The sequence below is a fragment of the Canis lupus genome, chromosome 20 (genome assembly GCF_003254725.2).
Source record: "Canis lupus dingo isolate Sandy chromosome 20, ASM325472v2, whole genome shotgun sequence".
NCBI classification, from domain to species: Eukaryota; Metazoa; Chordata; class Mammalia; order Carnivora; family Canidae; genus Canis; species Canis lupus.
In genome coordinates, this window is record NC_064262.1 from 20052656 (window position 1) to 20070278 (window position 17623).

Sequence of the window (17623 nt, forward strand, 5' to 3'; positions counted from 1 at the left end):
TTCTTTTCTAGCCCCTCGTTGGCCTTAATTAGTTACTCATTAGAGATTCAAGATGTGCCTCTTCCCAAGAGAAAAAGAACAGGTTTTTTTCTTTTGTTTTCTTTTAGACAATCAAGAACAATGCAGGGGGTAATCATTCAGGAACAGAGCCCGGAGCCCCCAGGGAAAAGAGCCTTCTCTGGGTGCTAGGCCGTGAGGCTCTGCATAGGGACCAGCTGACTCTGGGCAACCCCGCAGATCTGCAGTACTCTTCTGCTAGCCTTACCTCTTCTCCCCGCACCACCACCCCATGGCCTCCTGTGCTCATCATCAGCTAACTCGAAATGCTTACTTCGTAAGGCCTGTGTGAGTCTCACCAATGCCCCCACATGCCTCCTTGGCCTTACTGTTCTACCAAGTCACGTTCTTTACGGTTTTCATGAGGAAACCCTGACAAATGGCCCCCACTTCTGGGCTTCTGCCGTTCTCTCAGTGAGAAATCCCGTTCCCTACCCTCTGTCCAGTCCATTCTTCATCTAGCTAATTCATAAATGCTTTTCAAAATCCAGCCTATGCTAATTCAAAGGGCTTACGTTTGAATTTGGGTTTACCTTTGAGTCTGGTCTACCTTTGGGTCTGCCTTTGAGCCCTGGGTTGAGGCTCTCAGGCCCTCAACAGACTCCTCTAGTGATCACAGTTGTGGCTGAGCTATGGGAGCCCTTGTTCTTGCTATTTCCTGGCTGTGTGACATTCAGCAAGTCACCCAACCTCTCTGAGCTCATTTTCCTCTTCTCTAAAATGAGGTTGATACCAGGCTTATATGTCATTCCTGGTTGCTCTGATGGTCAAAGGAATTGTTAGAAGTACATGCTATTTTATTTTATTTTTTTAGGATTTAATTTTTTTATTCATAAAAGACAGAGAGAGAGAGAGAGAGAGAGAGGCAGAGACACAGGCAGAGGGAGAAGAAGACTCCCTGCGGGGAGCCAGATGGAGGACTCGATCCCAGGACCCTGGAATCATGGCCTAAGCCAAAGGCAGATGCTCAACCATGGAACCACCCAGGGGCCCCAGTACATGCTATTTTAGTTGCTACAAATGTAAAACAATATTGTTATTTAAAAAAAGACCCACCATGGGTTCCCCTAAAAAGCGGAGGATGAGACAAGGGTTACATGTAGACAGTTTATTTTGAAGAAGTGATTCTTGCAGAAAAGGCGTGGGGAGGGGGTGGCAAAGGGGAGGCCTCCAGGCTAGGCAGGTAGGTCGATCCATGCATGACTGCTGTGGGCACGGGAGCCTCCCAGAATGTGGAGCACATGGCAGCAGCATCCACTCAAGACACACAGACGGGAGTATTTGTTCCCCCCATGGATTATGACTACTCTTAAATGTTTGCACTTAAATGCTTACCAGGGGCCACATGGCTGAGCGGGACCCTGGGGGACCTATCGTGCCCGGGGCAGAGAAGCCCTGCAGACCCTGAGAGACAGCCACGCAGCCGAAGCACGGCCCCACCAGTTGCCACCGCTGGGGACAGGACAACGTCATGGGTGGCCAGAGTGGGCGATGGCACGGAAACGGTAACACCGGGGATGAAACTGCCCCTGTCACAGCTGAGTCTCCACTTCTGAGCATGCTGACGGGCACAGACAGTAAACCAATGGTAAGTGAGGGATGGAGAGAGCATCTCTTGTTGAACTTGCTCATGGTGCGCCACCTCTGGTCACGGTGGCCAGAGGTTCTCCTTCCATGGGGCTTGCATGCCCCTCAGGGGCCTGGGTGGAGAAGGTGAGCTGCCTCCAGCATGAGGCTGGTTGAGTAAACCTCAGGCAAAGCGTTGGGTTGCACAAGGATTTTCCAGTTATGTCCTCCAGGGACCGAGTGGGGTGGGGTGAGCTGGATGTGCCAGGAAACAGTCCTTCCTCTCCCATCCTTCTGTCTACACTGTGCCGTTTCATCTGAACCTAATTCCTGCAAGTCATCTGAAACAGCATTTGCCAGATGTGTTCCACGAATTTGAGCCCCAGCCCCGCCTCACCTTCACCCAGAGCAGCTCCACTTTCACTCCTTTGATACGTTGAAGATTGCCCATGGATCAGCTGGGACTTGGATGCAAGCAAGAGAAACTCACTTCTCTAACGCAAGAGAAAAGGAGTTTATTGGAGGTGGATGCCAACCAGAGATCTGTGGGCAAAGAAGTTTGGGAACCAGTGAGTGGAGCAAAGTGAAGCAGATCTGTCTATTGTAGGACTTCCCAGAATCTTCAGTACGCCAGTGCGTGTCTCCGGTATATAATTTGCAAATGTTCCAAACGTATTTCTTCAATGCCAGGATGTGCTGATTGTAAGATGTCTCAGCAGTTCAATAACAGCTTTTCCAGGATTCAAAACAAAAAGGGAAAACTATCACATGGGGCACACACATTGATTGTAAGAAGCATCCTGGTTTCATAACATTCTTTGTTTGTTTTTAGGCAATGTCTACAGAGTCCTTCCTGTGTGCCAGGCACTATTTTAAGAGCTTTTATCTAAATTGACTGTCCTACCTTTGGAGGTTGGCGTGGAGCTGGGGGTGGCTGGAGAATTCTAGTCAGAGTGCTCCTGCAGGGTGACTGGCCACGGGCCCCACTTGTGAGCTCTGAACATATTTCCATCTTGGGCAGAAGCCAGTGATGGAGCCTGTCAGAGACACTGAGGCAGACCCTTTCCTGGGGGATGAAGGACTCTTCTAACAGTTGATGTTAACTCAAGAGCTCCTCAAAATTTTGCCAAAACTTTCTTCGAACTGCACAGTCATCTAAGGCTTTTTTTTCTTCCCCTTTCTTTTATGGCAGGAATGAGTCTGCCCCAAGGCCTCCCAATGTTCCCAGCCACCCCCCACTTCTCCCCATACTCTCCTACAGGTCATTCCCCCAGAACATGGCCAGCAAATCCCATCTTATCATGGCATCGGCTTCTGTTGGATCTTTTATTTCATCTCCAATTTATAATAGTGAAGCTGAAACCCAGCATGGTTACATAACTTGTCCAAGGTCACACCTCTTGGAAGGGCTAGAGCCGGTCACCAGACCCAGGCATATCAGAGCACGAACTCATAACCACTTCCCTGTACAACCTCTCATTTCAGAGTAATATGTACAAAAACTAAAAAGAAAAATGTGTCCTAGGGTCCAGAAAATGAAGCATTTGTTCATGTGACTCATTTTCTGTAGAATATCTTGTAGGACTGAGAATTAGGGAGCTAGCTGCACCATGGGAATGCTTTAGCGAAGCACCAATGTCATTCTGATTGAAGGTGTCATGGGGTAGGTGTGTCTGCACGGACCAGCTCGCAGAGGTGGACAGGAAGAGTAGAGAGAGCAATGAGCCAGCTGCCCGAGTGGAGCCCTCCGAGGCTATCCTGTCGTTGCTGTTTCCTATGACCTCCAGAAGTGTAGCAGAGACCACGCCATACACCTGATCCCTACATGGCCCCTTGGCTTGATTCTGTTGTTTCCTTGCCTCTCAGATTCTGGGTGGCCTGTTGCTGTGGTGTGGCAGAGAGGGCACAGCCCCAAGGAGATAGGAGGCTGGACTGTACCACCACCACTTGGCAAGTCAGTGGACCCCTCTTGCTTCACTCCCCTTATTTGTGCAAAAAAGATGGGGCCAGATCAGGAGTTTCCAGCCAAGCTCTCTGGGGCTCCAGTGGCGGTGTGGAGGTAAGAACCACCGATGAGAGGGGTATGAGATGGAGGAGCCCCTGCCCACTGTGGTGCATCTCAACAGAACATCTCCACTTTTATTCACTTTAATTTTTAAAAAATAATTAATTTATTTATTTACTTTGGGGGGAGGGGCAGAGGGAGAGGAAAAAGCAGGCTCCCCACTGAGCAGGAAGCCCAATGCAGAACTCGATCCCAGGACCCCGAAATCATGACCTGAGCTGAAGGCAGACACTTAACTGACTGAGCCACCCAGGCACCCCTTATTCAATTTATATATTGGGATTCTATGAGTGTCTGTAATCATTAGTAGTTGCAAACTACAGAAATGGACTCTCCTAACAGAAGAGCAAGGAAATTGTAAAAGGATATTAGAGCCAGGGACTGTGTTCAAATATTCATCCAGAGGCTAGTTAGGGAGAAATAGTACAAGAGACCCAAAAGGGCTGCATTGTCAAGACGCCACCATCTTGAAGACCACCATCCAACCAGTCTCCTGGCCTTTGGTTTCTGGGTCAAGACTGAGTCCAGAAGAAGCCATTCAGTAGGCCAAGCTTGCCTCTGGGGCAGAAAGGGGGACATGGCTCATTGGAATTCCAAAGTGGGCAATAGTCAAAAGAAGGTCAAAAAGCCCTTCCAACCAAGACCCCACAAATAGGCACAAGGTGTTTACTAAGAAGGAGACGAGGTTCTCTAGGAAGAAGGAGTGGGTGTTCGCCCAAAGAACAAATGCCCACTATATGCATTAATTTTTGTTTGTAGGGCAGTTCCACAGTTAACCTGTTTAGAAGGCACTGGGCTAAGGGGTCCTTCCTGTATCAGAGATGTTCATCCTGTGTTCTAGCTGGGACATGAGAAAGTGGCAGTCTCTGGTTTCTTTTCTTTTCTTTCTTTCAGATTTGATTTTTTTATTTGACTGAGACAGAGAGAGAGAACAAGCAGGGTGAGCTGCAGGCAGAGGGAGAGGGAGAAGCAGGCTCCCCGTTGAGCAGGGAGCTCATCTCAGGACCCTGGGATCATGACCTCAGCTGAAGGCAGACATTTTTTTTTAAAGATTGTATTTATTTATTCATGAGAGACAGAGAGAGAGAGAGAGAGAGAGAGAGAGAGAAAGGCAGAGACACAGGCACAGGGAGAAGCAGGCTTCATGCAGGAAGCCTGATGTGGGACTTGATCCCGGGTCTTCAGGATCAAGCCCTGGGTTGAAGGCAGCACTAAACTGCTGAGCCACCTGCGCTGCCCAAGGCAGAGGCTTTTAACCATCTGAGCCACTCAGGTGCCCCAAGTCTCTGGTTTCTTTCTTTTTATTTTTTTAAAAGATTTTATTTATTTATTCATGAGAGACAGAGAGAGAGAGGCAGAGACATAGGCAGAGGCAGAAGTAGGCTCCATGCAGGAAGCCCGATATGGGACTCGATCCCGGGACTCCAGGATCATGCCCTGGGCCGAAGGCAGATGCTTAACCGCTGAGCCACCCAAGCACCCCAAGTCTCTGGTTTCTTAACCACAGAACTGAAAGCCTCACTTTTCTCATGACAGCTGGTGGGGAAAGGGCAGGAAGGCACCTGTCTTGGCTTGGGTTCCCCAAGAAAGCAGAGCTGCAAGATGAAGGCTTGCACACACGTATTTTACTTTGGGGAATGTGAGAAGCAGGGTGTAGCTGAGACCAGGTGCTGTCAGCCGCCCCCCCCTCCCTGGGTGCACATAAGTACTGCAGCATCAGCTGGAGGCAAAGGTGGGTGAGGAGGAAGCAGGGCAGGGCCCCAGAGGTGTCCCATACGAAAACCCCTTTGCCACTTCCCCCTGTCCCATCCCTCTTTGGATGTGCACATGTGCCTGATGCCAGGGAAGAGGAGGCTCAGTGGGGTTGCAAGTCTGTAAAGAAGATTCCACCTTTGACTATCTGCACAGCACAGTTTGATGAACGATGTTCCACTGGGACCTCACACTGCTTTCCTGACATCTTTTTCTCCTAGTCTTTATATTGGTCAGAAGGTGCTACTTTTGCAGAAGGCACTCAGAGGAGGGAATCTGCATCCTGTTCACCCTACAAGCAGGCTCTGCCTCAAGCTCTGTAGCCAGGGCCTGCACTCCATGGGGACAGCAAGGGAGCCATCTATGGAAGTTTGAGCAGGTGAGGTGCCTGGCTTTTGCTCAGTATGCCCAGAGAATGGGGGAGAAAGTTAGGTTGGAACCTGGTTTGGAGTGCAGCCAAGATCATGGCAGAGGAGAGTCTCGGGAGCTCTGTTGCTTGAACTCTGCAGTATCCAGGACCTCCAAGTGAGCATCACCAGAGGCCCGAGACGTTTTTACGAGGTATTTATTTATTTATTTATTTATTTTAGATATTTTCTTAATGATTTTTTTAAAAAAAAGTTTTAATTTAAATTCCAGTTCATTACCATACAGTGTAATACTAGTTTCAGGTATACAATTGAGTTATTCAACACGCCCATACAACACCTGGTGCTCATCACAACAGGTGCACTCCTTAAGCCCCATCACCCGTTTGATCCATCCCTCCTGCCCTCCTCCTCTCTGGTAATCATCCATTTCTTCTCTATAGTTAAGGGTCTGTTTCTTGGCTTGCCTTCCCCTCCCTCTCTCTCTTTTTTTTTCCTTTGCTCACTTGTTTTGTTTCTTAAATTCCAGATATTATAGCAGCATTATCTCTAATAGCCTAATTATGGAAGCAGCTCAAGTATCCATCAATTGATGAATGGATAAAGAAGATGTGGATTATTACTCAGCCGTAAAAGAGAATGAAATCTTGCCATTTGCAACAACATGGGTGCAGCTAAAGAATATTATGCTAAGTGAAATCAGTCGGAGAAAGAGAAATACCATATGAGTTTTTAGAGTCCACCTGCCTCTGGATCTCCAAGTGGAGATGAAAGGTCAGACTGTCCCTTAAGCCATGACCTCTCACCATCCTGAGGTCAGAATCCCTGTGCTCTGACCCTGCACTAAAGAGATTGCTATTGATACAGTTTTATATTGATACAGTTTAGACTATTAAGTAGTCATTAATAACCAATTTCACTTACCCACATTTATCAGGTCCCAGGCACCGTGCTAAAGCTTAACCTACCTTCTCTCATTTTTCCCTATTTAATTCCCCACTCACCTTTCAGATCTTAACTGTCCCTCCTTAGGGACATCTTTCTCAACTCCGGTGCCTCTGCTCCCCTAGTCCTCAATTACATGGTCTACTTGGACCACAAACCTTCCCTTTGAGGCACTTACCTCAGTTGACATTTTGGTTTCTTTTTGCCTTTGTTAAATTAATGTCTGTCTCCCACAGGAGAAGAGAACTCAATGCTACACACTCACTGCCATGTCCCACACCAAGCACAGGGTCCGGCATAAATAAAATTTCAATAGAATACTTATTGAAGGGGATTCCCAGGTGGCTCAGTGGTTTAGCACCTGCCTTCTGCCCAGGGCATGATCCTGGAGTCCTGGGATCGATTCCCACATCAGGCTCCCTGCATGGAGCCTGCTTCTCCCTCTGTGCCTCTCTCCCTCTCTCTTTCTCTCTCTCATGAATAAATAAATAAAATATATATTTTTAAAAAGAATATTGAATGAAAGGGTGATTGCATAGCCTTATCAGAACCCTGTAAGGTGGGTTTTACCCTGAGGCCCAGAGAGGTTACATGCTGGCTTGGGGTCACACAGCTAGTAAAGGAAGAGGTAGGTTTAAAGTGTGGGTCCATCTGGTTCCGAGACCAGGTCTTCACCATCACGCCCCACTGCCTTCCAGTGTCCAAGTGTGTTTTCTGTCTTCTCCTGTCCTGTCCTCTGTGGGAAAGGCAGAGGGGTCCTGCCCCCTTCTGTGGTCACCATGTTGCACTTCTGCCCCTGCCCCCTCGGGTCCTAGCATTCAATCCTGCGACCCCTCCAGCTGTGAATCTTGCCCTTTGCAAATGCCTTCCATACCGTCCGGCCGTCTCTTGGCTGCCAGCACGGCTCTCCATCTGCTGAGATGGCGTGGTGCCCGCTCACAAGATGGCACGCTATTTTTACCCAGCTTAGGTGCCAAGCCAGCCAGATGTTTTTCAGCAGCACGGGGAAGCTGAACATTGCTGGGGTGTGGAGGGAAGCTGCCAAATGTCAGCTCCTTGGGGGGGCTCTGGGACAAGCAAAGGGAAGGCTGTGCCTGGAAGCGGACATCCCCAGGAAGTTTCCAGGTGCTGGCACCTGGCTGGGGCTCCGGCCACGTCCTCTCCGTCGGCTGCTGGTGATGGGCACAGGCTGGGGCTGTGATGGGTCCACTCCAGGTGGGAAATGCCCCGGTCAGCACTCCCGGGAGGGCATGTGCTTCATCCCCCACCCTGGGGCCCAGGCAGTGATACCTGGGGACATCCCCTTCTGTGGCTTCCCTGCATGTTTGGAAAATTTCAGGTTTGGCCAGCTGCATGAGGAGGCTGCCAGAACTGGCCGAGTCCAGCCAGTTGTTGGGATTAGCTTTCCCTCAGAACAGAGGCAGAAGTCTAGTGGTCTTAATTTCTGCTCTCTCCTTCCTGGGAAAGGGGTGACCCCCTAGTTGAGGCATAGCTCCCCATAATAGCCTATTAGAAACAGCAGAGGGGATAGCTTAGCCCTGCTGGCCCTAGCTCCTGTTCTCCAAACATCTCCACTGCTCACCTGTGTGACCTTGAGCAAATCACAGCCTGAGCCTCATCTGTGAACCCTCCAAGGCCCCTCCCCTCCTGTAGTGGTCCCTAACTGTAGGGAATCACAGCTCTGCTGACCTTTTCCCGTGGCTAGCCAGTCTTGGGCCTCCAGAGGGAGGTGAGCAAACTCTCTTCCTCCCCTGCGGTGCATGCACATCTCTGCCCACGTGTGAATCCCATTTTCTCACCCTTGAGGAATCTTTTGCAATGCTCAAATCACCTATAAGAGGTTGTCTTCAAGTCCAGACTTCTGGACAAAAGGCCCATTTCTCGTGAGGGGCTTGGGGTCGTGTGGAGAGAGAAGGAATGTTTGCAGCTGTGGCCACAGAGCCCAGAAGAACCAACGTCATCTCTCCTTGTGGCCCGAAGGAACTCACTCATCTGGTGGTCCTGTGCCTGGTCTGAGAGGTCTGGACTGGTTAGGCCGCCAGGCCAGGGCTTCCAGAACTTGAATGTCCACCTGAGCCACCTGCTGGGTCTTTAAAAATGTAGATTCTGCTTCAGTCAGTCTGGAGTGAGCCTCTGCATTGATGAGGTAGGCAGATGAGGGGCCCCTAGAATGTCCACATCCTAATCCCTGGATCCTGTGACCATGTCGGGTAATGTGCAGAGGTGGATAAAGACTGTATTCAGCTGCCCTGGAGCTGGGAGATTATCCTGGACCATCCAGGTGGGCCTACAGGAGGTCCGAGGGATACAGTATGAGAAGCAATCAGCTGCTTCCGCTGGCCTTGGAAAGGGAGCAGGGAGTTTCGAGCTAAAGAACGCAAGCGTCTTCCAGAAGCTGGAGCAAGCAAGGAGGCGGATCCTCCCCTAGAGCCTCCAGGGGCCCAAAGCTGCACCAACACCTTGCTTCTAGCCCTGAGCGACCTGTTTCAGACTTCTGACCTCTGGAACTGTGAGGTAACACTTTTGTATTGTTTTTGAGCCACTAATGTTGTGGTGGTTTGTTACTGCTGAGTTTGCAGTTACTGCTGCAAACTCAGGCTGCGTTTCTGAGTAGCTCCCAGGTGATGCTGAGGCTTAAGACTGGCCAAGTGTGGCACTTCTATCTGGGTGACCTGGGTGACAACTTGAAGGTGGGAGAGAGCCATTTCTTCAGTGGCTTCCATGACAGCTTCTCATTATCCTGTTTTGTCTGTGTCTCCTTGTTCCTCCCTATGCAGAGATTATTTGAGGTCCCTTGGTTGTCTCTTGATATGGTCCAAGTTGGGGGTTTCCTGGTTTGTGAGCTCCGGCCCTCTAAGAGAGCTGAGATTACTGTAAGGGCCCCTCTACTCTTGTGAGTGCTGCCTGTTACTCAAATAAGTGAGGCCTCATGCAAATTGTATTTCTCAAATGTATGCAGGTGCCATGCATAGGACACCAGTGGTGGGTGGTGGTTTAGGAAAGAGGCTTTGCCCTTTGGCAAAGGGTTACACTGTATCAGGACCCAGCTGTCCCTGTATGAACTGGCTCCTCCTTCCTCCTGTGACCTGCCTTGCTCTTTTGTCCCCATCATATGTTAAGTAAGCTCCGGTCCCACTGGCTTCTTTCTGCCCTTGAACATGGGTCTTTCCTCCTTGGCATCTGTAGGCTTGCTCTTCATTCTCCCCCTTTGGGTTGATAGGTGCCTTCCCTGACCACTGTGAGCAAGCATGGCTCACTTGGTACTCTCCCTTACTGCTCTGGTACATTTTCTTTTAGTGTTTATTACAGTTTGTAGCTGCATATTTATTTGAAGAGCTTGCTTGTTTATCACCTGTCTTTCCCTCTGGATTGAGTTCAGCAAGGGGAGGGCCAGGGGCATTTTGTGTCCATCTGTACCAGATATACTCAGCACAGGTTCTATGTTTAATACATATTTAGGTGGGGAATGAATGAATAAATGAATGGGTATACATTTCAGCCCCCATAGAATTTCAGACTGTGTCCACTTGCCTTAATGCTTGAAGGCTCCACCTCGGGGTCTGTCACTGTCCCGTAGAGCACTGATCTTTGAATCCCTCTTGTAAATTAGAAGCCCCGTGGCTGACAAGCCTGGTCCTTGTTTTCCTTCACATATCTTTCTGCTTTTCGTCTCTCCTTCCCATCTCCATGGTTTATCTCTGCCACAAGGAGAATGAGCTTTGCAGCTCTCCTTTCAGTGTGATTGGCTGTCTGCTAAAGGGGGGGCGGGGGTGGAAAGATGTATGCTTGGTGCCTGGGCATGCTTTCTTCCATTGTCATCTCAAGTCAGTAGGGCTTTTGTATGGCATGAAGCTGAATACTAGTATTTACTTTTGTTTTATTCCCAGAGCTTGTCTGGTTCATGTGAGTCCTGACAGCTGCCGGAAGCACTCTGTTTCTGGTATTCCAGCTCATCTTGGTGGGAGAAGCATAGGCTGAGAACACAGGAGCTGACTGATTGTAATGGGCAGGGCTGCAGGCTAGACAGCAAGGAATAGTTCCCTACTGGCAGACTTGGTGATACGGGGACACGTTTCCCCAAGTTGCCAGGGAGCGGTTGTTTCTGGAGAAATCTGAGGGAGGGTTGACCCTGTTATTAGGGGCTGATTTGAACACAGTGGTGTCTGGAGGTGAACAATGGGCAAGATCCAGCCATAGCGAGCTGGGCTAATGGCTGACTTGCGTTTGCTCTCTAGATTTTATTATAGACATTTCCCACCATGAGTGTGAATTATTAAAAAACTCAAATCCTTATAGATGAAACAACTGAAAATCAGCGAGGTTAAGTAACTCATTCAAGGTCATACATCCAGACTGAATTCAAGTCTGACTCCAAATCTTTTGTATTCATACTTGGGAACCTGGAAAGTTCCTACTATGTTCCATAGTTATTTGTTTGTGTATGTCAATTCCTTAAGAGGGCTGCTTAGTTCTGGCTTAGGGAATCTGGGACCATTTCCTAGAGGAGGTTCAGTGTTTGGATGTGTGTACAAAGGGCTGGGTGGCACATATGTGAGTATTGTTTTCTCAGTATCCATCCTTCCTGCTTCCAGAAATAGTGCCTGATTTTTTTTTTTTTTTGACAGGGGGTAGGGAGCCCCACTGTCACCAATTCTCAGCCCTTATGGTCTGTCTGGGTAGATTCTAAGCTAGCTCCAAGAGTGGAATATCAGGCTTTGGTGCATCTTATCCTTCTGGTCACAGTTCAAGGATATATTCTAAGCAGGTCCAATCAAAGTAGAGCAAAAGATTTTTGAAAAGGCTGTCATTAAAGGATTTGGTTCTATCTAGCTGTATTTGAATGGGAGAGGAGGTGAAGCTGGTGCTGTGGTATAGCCATATTGCCATGAAGGCTGAACTGGAAAACAGATAGAATTGAATCCTAACATTCATGGCTCAAGACTCTTGATCTAGCCATGCCTGAAACTGCCATGCCTTTAAACTTTTCAGCTTAAATGTACCAATAAACCCTCTGTTTGTTTACTTAAACCTATGTGAGTCTGTTTTTCTGTCACTTGTAATGGAAAGAGCCATAGCTGATATGATAATATGAGGCTGGTGGAGTAGCATGAGTTGGGGAGAGCAGTAGGGAGAGAAACACATCATTAGCCAGAAAGTGCGGGCATGAAGAAGTCTCAGTGTCTCTGCAAGTTCACGATGTGTAACCAGCTGGAAAAATGAATAGGATATACTTTTCTTAGAGCTCCTCTGCCCTGCCCCACAAAAGGATGAAGACTATGAAACTGTTTGCCCAGAACATTACTGTCCCGGAGTATTAATGCATATTTCATTGGGGAAGGGGTTGTGTGCTCCAACAAATATGAGAAACACAGGAGCAAATAAAGAAGTAAAGGATGCGCTACCAGACTGAAGCCTTTAAAATGCTAACATGTATTGTGAGTCCCAAGGAGAGAGAAAGAGAGTGAGTGTATATTTCCAGAACTTATTTTTCTTGGAGCATCTCATGGGACCAGTGTTGCAAAGAATATGCTTTTGAAAACATTGGTTTAGAGGACAGTTCCTGTGCAGGCTTCAGAGAGGCCACTTTCCAGAATGAAAAGCTTGGCAAAGGCATGACTGTTTGTCTAGATGTGGGCAGGATGGGCCTCTATGAGGGAAAGGGAGGTAGCTCTTGATTCAAGGACCCCAGAAATACTGTTTGTCCTTAAATGGCCCTCTGGCCAGCCAACAACGGGACTGAAATTCCTATGAGTGGAGGCAAGATTTGGGTTTGGAGCAAATCTTCAAAAGATTCCTATTGAACTATAAATGCAGAGTGACTTGGCGGCAATATTTCATCTGCCTTCATTCATTCGTTTGACACCTACTTGCTGAGTACCTACTGTGTGCCACAGACTTCCAGGTACTAGGGATCCATCCAGTCAATCCAACAAATTCTTGTTCCTGTGGATCTTAAATTCTCGCAGATGAAGGCAGTCAAGTAAATATTATGTGATTATGGGCTGAAATAAATAGAGCTGGCTGAGAGGGACTCAGAGTGCCAAGGAGGGGATGTTTGATAGGACTGAAGGGGTGGGTGTCATTGAGAAAGACTTTTGGGCAGACACTTGAAGGAGGTGAGAGATGAGCTGTGAGGAATGTTCCAGAGAGTGAGAGCACCAGTGTGAGGGCTTCATGTTGGGAGCATGCCTGGCCTGTTGGAGATACAGCAAGGTGTTTAGTGCAGCTAGACAAGGTGGGCGAGAGAGAGTGGAGGTAATGCTGAGGAGGCAGGTGAGAACAGGTCGTGTAGCGCCTTGAGGACTCTGGCTTTCACTGAGTGGAATGCACCACGGTTGCCAGGTGTGAGCCAAAGTGGCACATGATCTGCCTTATGTTTCTAAAGGGTCGCTCTGGTTGCTGTGTTGAAACTCAGATGCAGAGGCCAAGGGTGAAAGTCGGGGACCAGGGAGAGGGTTGTGTGGTTCACCTGGACAGAGACATAGGTAGCTCAGCCCGGGGCGGTAGGTGAGTGAAGTCAGGGAGAAGCAGCTGGATGCTAGATGCATTTTGAGGGTGCAGTCCACAGGACATCCTGATAGATGGGAGGTGAGGATGGAGAAAGGGCAAGCTGAATCAAGGAGAACATTTGGTCCAAGCAACTGGAAGGATGAAGATGTCCTCAATGGGGATGGGGAGGGCAGCATTACATCTAGAAAAAAAAATTAAGCCAATGTTTAAAAATTGGGAGATCTCACATTTTTAAAAAACCACATTTCCAGCCACTCTTGAAAAATGGAAAGATCTGGCAAAATCGAACCCACCTTCTACCTGGCATCTATTGTTTAGCACTAGCTGGCAGCTCCTCCTTTAGCCGGGCAGGCACATTTGAGTTTCCTCAGCTGGATCCCCCACGTGGCTCCTTAGGGATTTGAGTGGGAGAACTTAAGGATGGGTAATAAGTAGCAGACTGGTTCTTAAACCTAAGAGCAGGTAAGAATCATCCAGAGGGCTCATTACAATGGCTCACTGGGCCTACCTGCAGGGCTTCTGATTTAGGAGGTCCAGGGTGCGGCCTGAGAACCTGAAATCCTTCCAAGCTCCCAGGCGATGCTGATGCTGCCAGTCCAGGGACCACACTTTGAGAAGCACTGAAGGAGCATGTCCTCCTCAAAGCACCCCTCCTCACATGATTGCAGATGAGGTTCTCCGAGGACCTGGGAGTGATCTGTGAGATGGATACATTTTGCTAGGGTTGGGGACAGGAGCAGTGGCTCTGATGGGAGAGGTCTAATCAGCCAGGAGGTGCTTTGAGGACTGGGGCACTCCAGGATTTGTTAGGGTTGCTGAAGGCATACTTCGCTTGCTTTCTTTTGGCAAACACTGCCTCTTCTCGGTTGGGGTCACCAGCGATCACGGCAGAGAGTCCAAGGCCTGAAGGAGGACCAGGGAGGCCCTAGGAGGAGCCAGGGTCTCCAGAGAATCCAGGGGACAGATGAATTCCCTGCAGCCCGCCCAAACTGCTTGCATAAGCTTTCTTCTTCTTTATTTCAATTAGGCCCTAGGCTCATTACGCAGCCCCAGAGCTCATGCTTCTATAGCAAGAAGCAGAAATCAGATTTCCATCTGCTTCTCGAGCTTGGAGAGACCCCAGGGAGAAAACTGCGGCCACCACAGCACTGGCCTCCCAGTTACCCCAAGCACATGAGGCTGGAGAAGGTTCTGTAGTTTCTTCAAGCTGTTCAAGGTAAAGTTTGGGAATCTGGCCTGCGCTGGAGGGGCAGCAGTGTGAAAGCAGGATAAGCAACTTTTTCTTTTCTTCCTGACAAAGAAAATATTTCTCTGTACATCTGGTTTGCATTTTTCTTTAGGGTTCTGCCAGAAACAATTGTGAAAACAGAATGCAGCCCAAGATCGAAAGAATCTATCCATTCCTCTGGAATTCCCCATCTGTCCGGCTGGGCCCCATATTAAAATTTGAGTAATTCCTTAATGTGAAGTCACCAGGCTTTAAAAATACTGCAGGCAGGCTTTCGTTTGCTAGTGGTTTCTCACCTTCAAATGTTGGCCTCAGGCCCTCTGTCCCCCTAGAACATTCCCCATACCCCTGCCTGCCATAACTCCCCTGCCTATCATAATTCAACACGTTCATTTGTATGTCCAGTGTTTATCACACCCTTTCTCTGTGCTGAGCATTGGTAGGTCTTGGGGTCAGCGGTGAGCAGAACAGTTGCCACCCTTATGAAACTAAGTCTGTGGAGAGATAGGCCAATTAAAATTGGGTCATTAGTGATGGTTTCTATGAAGCAGTGCTTCTCTAGGATCTGTGGGGCAAGGACCTGTTATTTTTTATTTCTTCTCAACTAACAAGTGACACATGGTCCTACTTTCCATGATTTGTGTGTAGTTTGTACCCTGTGCATTTGGTAACACATGAGCCTGTCTAAATCCTGCTCAGGGACATGGGTCCACCCATCACTTGCTTGGAGGTCTTACAATAAAAGTTTCTAAACACTCAGATTCTATATGTTGGTATGGATGCATATGACCTGTCGAGGCCTATCACTGGTCTGCACTTTGAGTGGTGTTCCATTAAGGATGAGTGAGGGGTTAAAGAGACAAAAACAGATGCCTTATTTAGGTGGGGTGACTGATAGAGGACCCTTGGAGAAGTGAGACCTGAAAGATGAATAGAAATAACCAACCTGGGTCGGGACAGGGGAGTGAAGGAATCAGTGTTTATGAGTAAGAAACATTGTACCAAAGCCAGAGGAGGTGAAGAGTTGGCTTGTCAAGGAATGGAAAGACCCCGTTTGTGTGTGTGTGTGTGTGTGTGTGTGTGTGTGTGTGTGTGTGTGTTTGCGCATGAGGTATATTAAGAATCAGGGGTTGATTAGAAATGGAATGTAGAGCAATGGGAAGAGTGAGGCTGAGGGAGTGATCTGCCCCCATATTCATCTTGAGAAAGTCCCTCTAGTTGTGACTGAAGCATCCTTTGTAGGTCAGGGTTTTGTGGTGAGAGATGGTGTTAGAGGAAAAAGGGAGAGGTGTTGGCAGCTATATAGTTGTTGCATAGGTGGTAGTTCACCAGGGCTGCTGTTCCTCAACCTGGTGGCTTAAAACAAAAGAGATATATTCTGTGATCATTCTGGAGGCTAGAAATCCAAAACCCAAATCAGCATGTCCATGGGGTTGGCCCTTCTGAGGCTGTGAGGGCGAATCTTAGTTCCTAGTTGTAAGCTCCCTTAGTTCCTAGTTCCTGGTGCTTTGTTGGCCATCTTTAAGGCTTCCTGGCTTCTGCTACAACATCTAATCTCTGCCTTCATCTTCACACAGTACTCTTCCTGGTTGTGTCTGTGTCAAAATGCCTCCCTTTCTGTAAGGACACCTGTGGTATTGGATTAGGACCCATCCTAATGACCTCATCCTAAACCGGTCCTCTCTAAAGACTCTATTTCCAAATAAGGTCACATTCGTGGGTACTGGGGATTGATACTTCAACATCCTTTCAGGGGGCACAGTTCAACCCAGAACAGGGTGAGAGCATGGTTGTTTGCATCAGAGCAGTGACAGGGCCAGGGAACAAATGCAGGTGACCCTTTGAAATACCGGGAGTTGAACTGGACAGGACTGGGTGATGGATGGATTGGATGTGTGGAGTGAGGGAGGAGAAAAACGCTTCAATCCCTTTTTCTTAAATTCTGACCTGAGGACACTGGGGGATCTGGTTAAAATGCAGGAGGTTTGGGGCAGGGCTTGAGGTTCTGCACTTCTTACCAGCTCTCTGGTGATGCCACTGTAGTGAACACATTGGTCTGTGAACACACCACAAGGCAAGAACCTAGGACTTCGCTGTCCAGTATGACCCTCACTAACCTCACGTGACTTTTAAGCACCTGGAATGTGCTTTGGAGCACTACTCCAAACTGAAATGTGTTGGAAATGTCAAGTGCACCCCAGGTTTTGAAGAATTTGGTCTGAAACAAAGGCTGTAAAACAGCAAGTTAATTTTAATATTGTCAAATTAATATTTTGAGTTGTGTAGCAGTCAAACGAAGAGCATGATTCAAATTGATTCCACTTGGTCCCTTTTTACCCTTTCCAGTGTGGCTACTAAAAATGTTAAGGTATATATGTGGCTTGCTAGAGTTCATATTGTGGGTCTGTTGGACATGGTCCAGGCTTCCAATTTCCCCCTTCCAGAAGCTTCTTGACCACTCCAGCTGAAGGAGGTATTTCCCACAGGCATTCTTTTCCAAAAATCATTTATGTCATTTATCATCACTTTGTTCTGTAGGGATGTGGGTCTGTGTCTGTTCACCAACCAAACTCAACAGTTCCTCAAGGAGACACACTGTCTAGCTGTCTCTTTCCCAGAAGCTTGCCATTCTCTTGATAAGGCATTGATTTGGTGAGGCAGGTTTCTCTGTTGGCCACACTGTTGATTCTCAAGGGATTTGGTTGCCTAGTGCCAAGCTCAGGTTGGGGCAGAATTTGGTTCTCTGGACCCCCAATGGTGGGGCTGGCAGAAACCTGATTGCTGCTCATAGGTGGGGAGACTACTGCTTGGGACAAAGGAAAGCAGGGAGACTGGTGGCCTCTGAGGAAGGGTGTCCCTGTGCCTCTACCCCTTTTTATTCACCCTCAGGGCAAGCACTGGGCCAGTGCTTCTTAGGTGGTGAGGTTATTGCATTAAAAGGCACGACAGGGGCACCTGGCTGGCTCAGTCGGAAGAGCATGTGACTCTTGATCTCGGGGTTGTAAGTTCAAGCCCCACATTGGGTGTCGAGATTCCTAAAATAATAATAATAATAAAAACTTAAAAAAGGCAGGACAAGTAGGCATTGTGCTCTCTCTCCTGCTTCTCCCTTCTCTGTGACCAGAGAGCTGG

General features: G+C 48.3%; 1 long non-coding RNA gene across 1 annotated transcript; it reads left to right on the forward strand.

Moving 5' to 3' along the window:
• Nucleotides 1-1403: 1403 nt before the first annotated feature.
• LOC112666112 (uncharacterized) lies at nucleotides 1404-7195 on the forward strand. The gene is made up of 3 exons (XR_003140743.2): nucleotides 1404-1645; nucleotides 3490-3682; nucleotides 5662-7195. It is a non-coding gene; the product is annotated as an uncharacterized LOC112666112 (long non-coding RNA).
• The last annotated feature ends 10428 nt before the right edge of the window (nucleotides 7196-17623 follow it).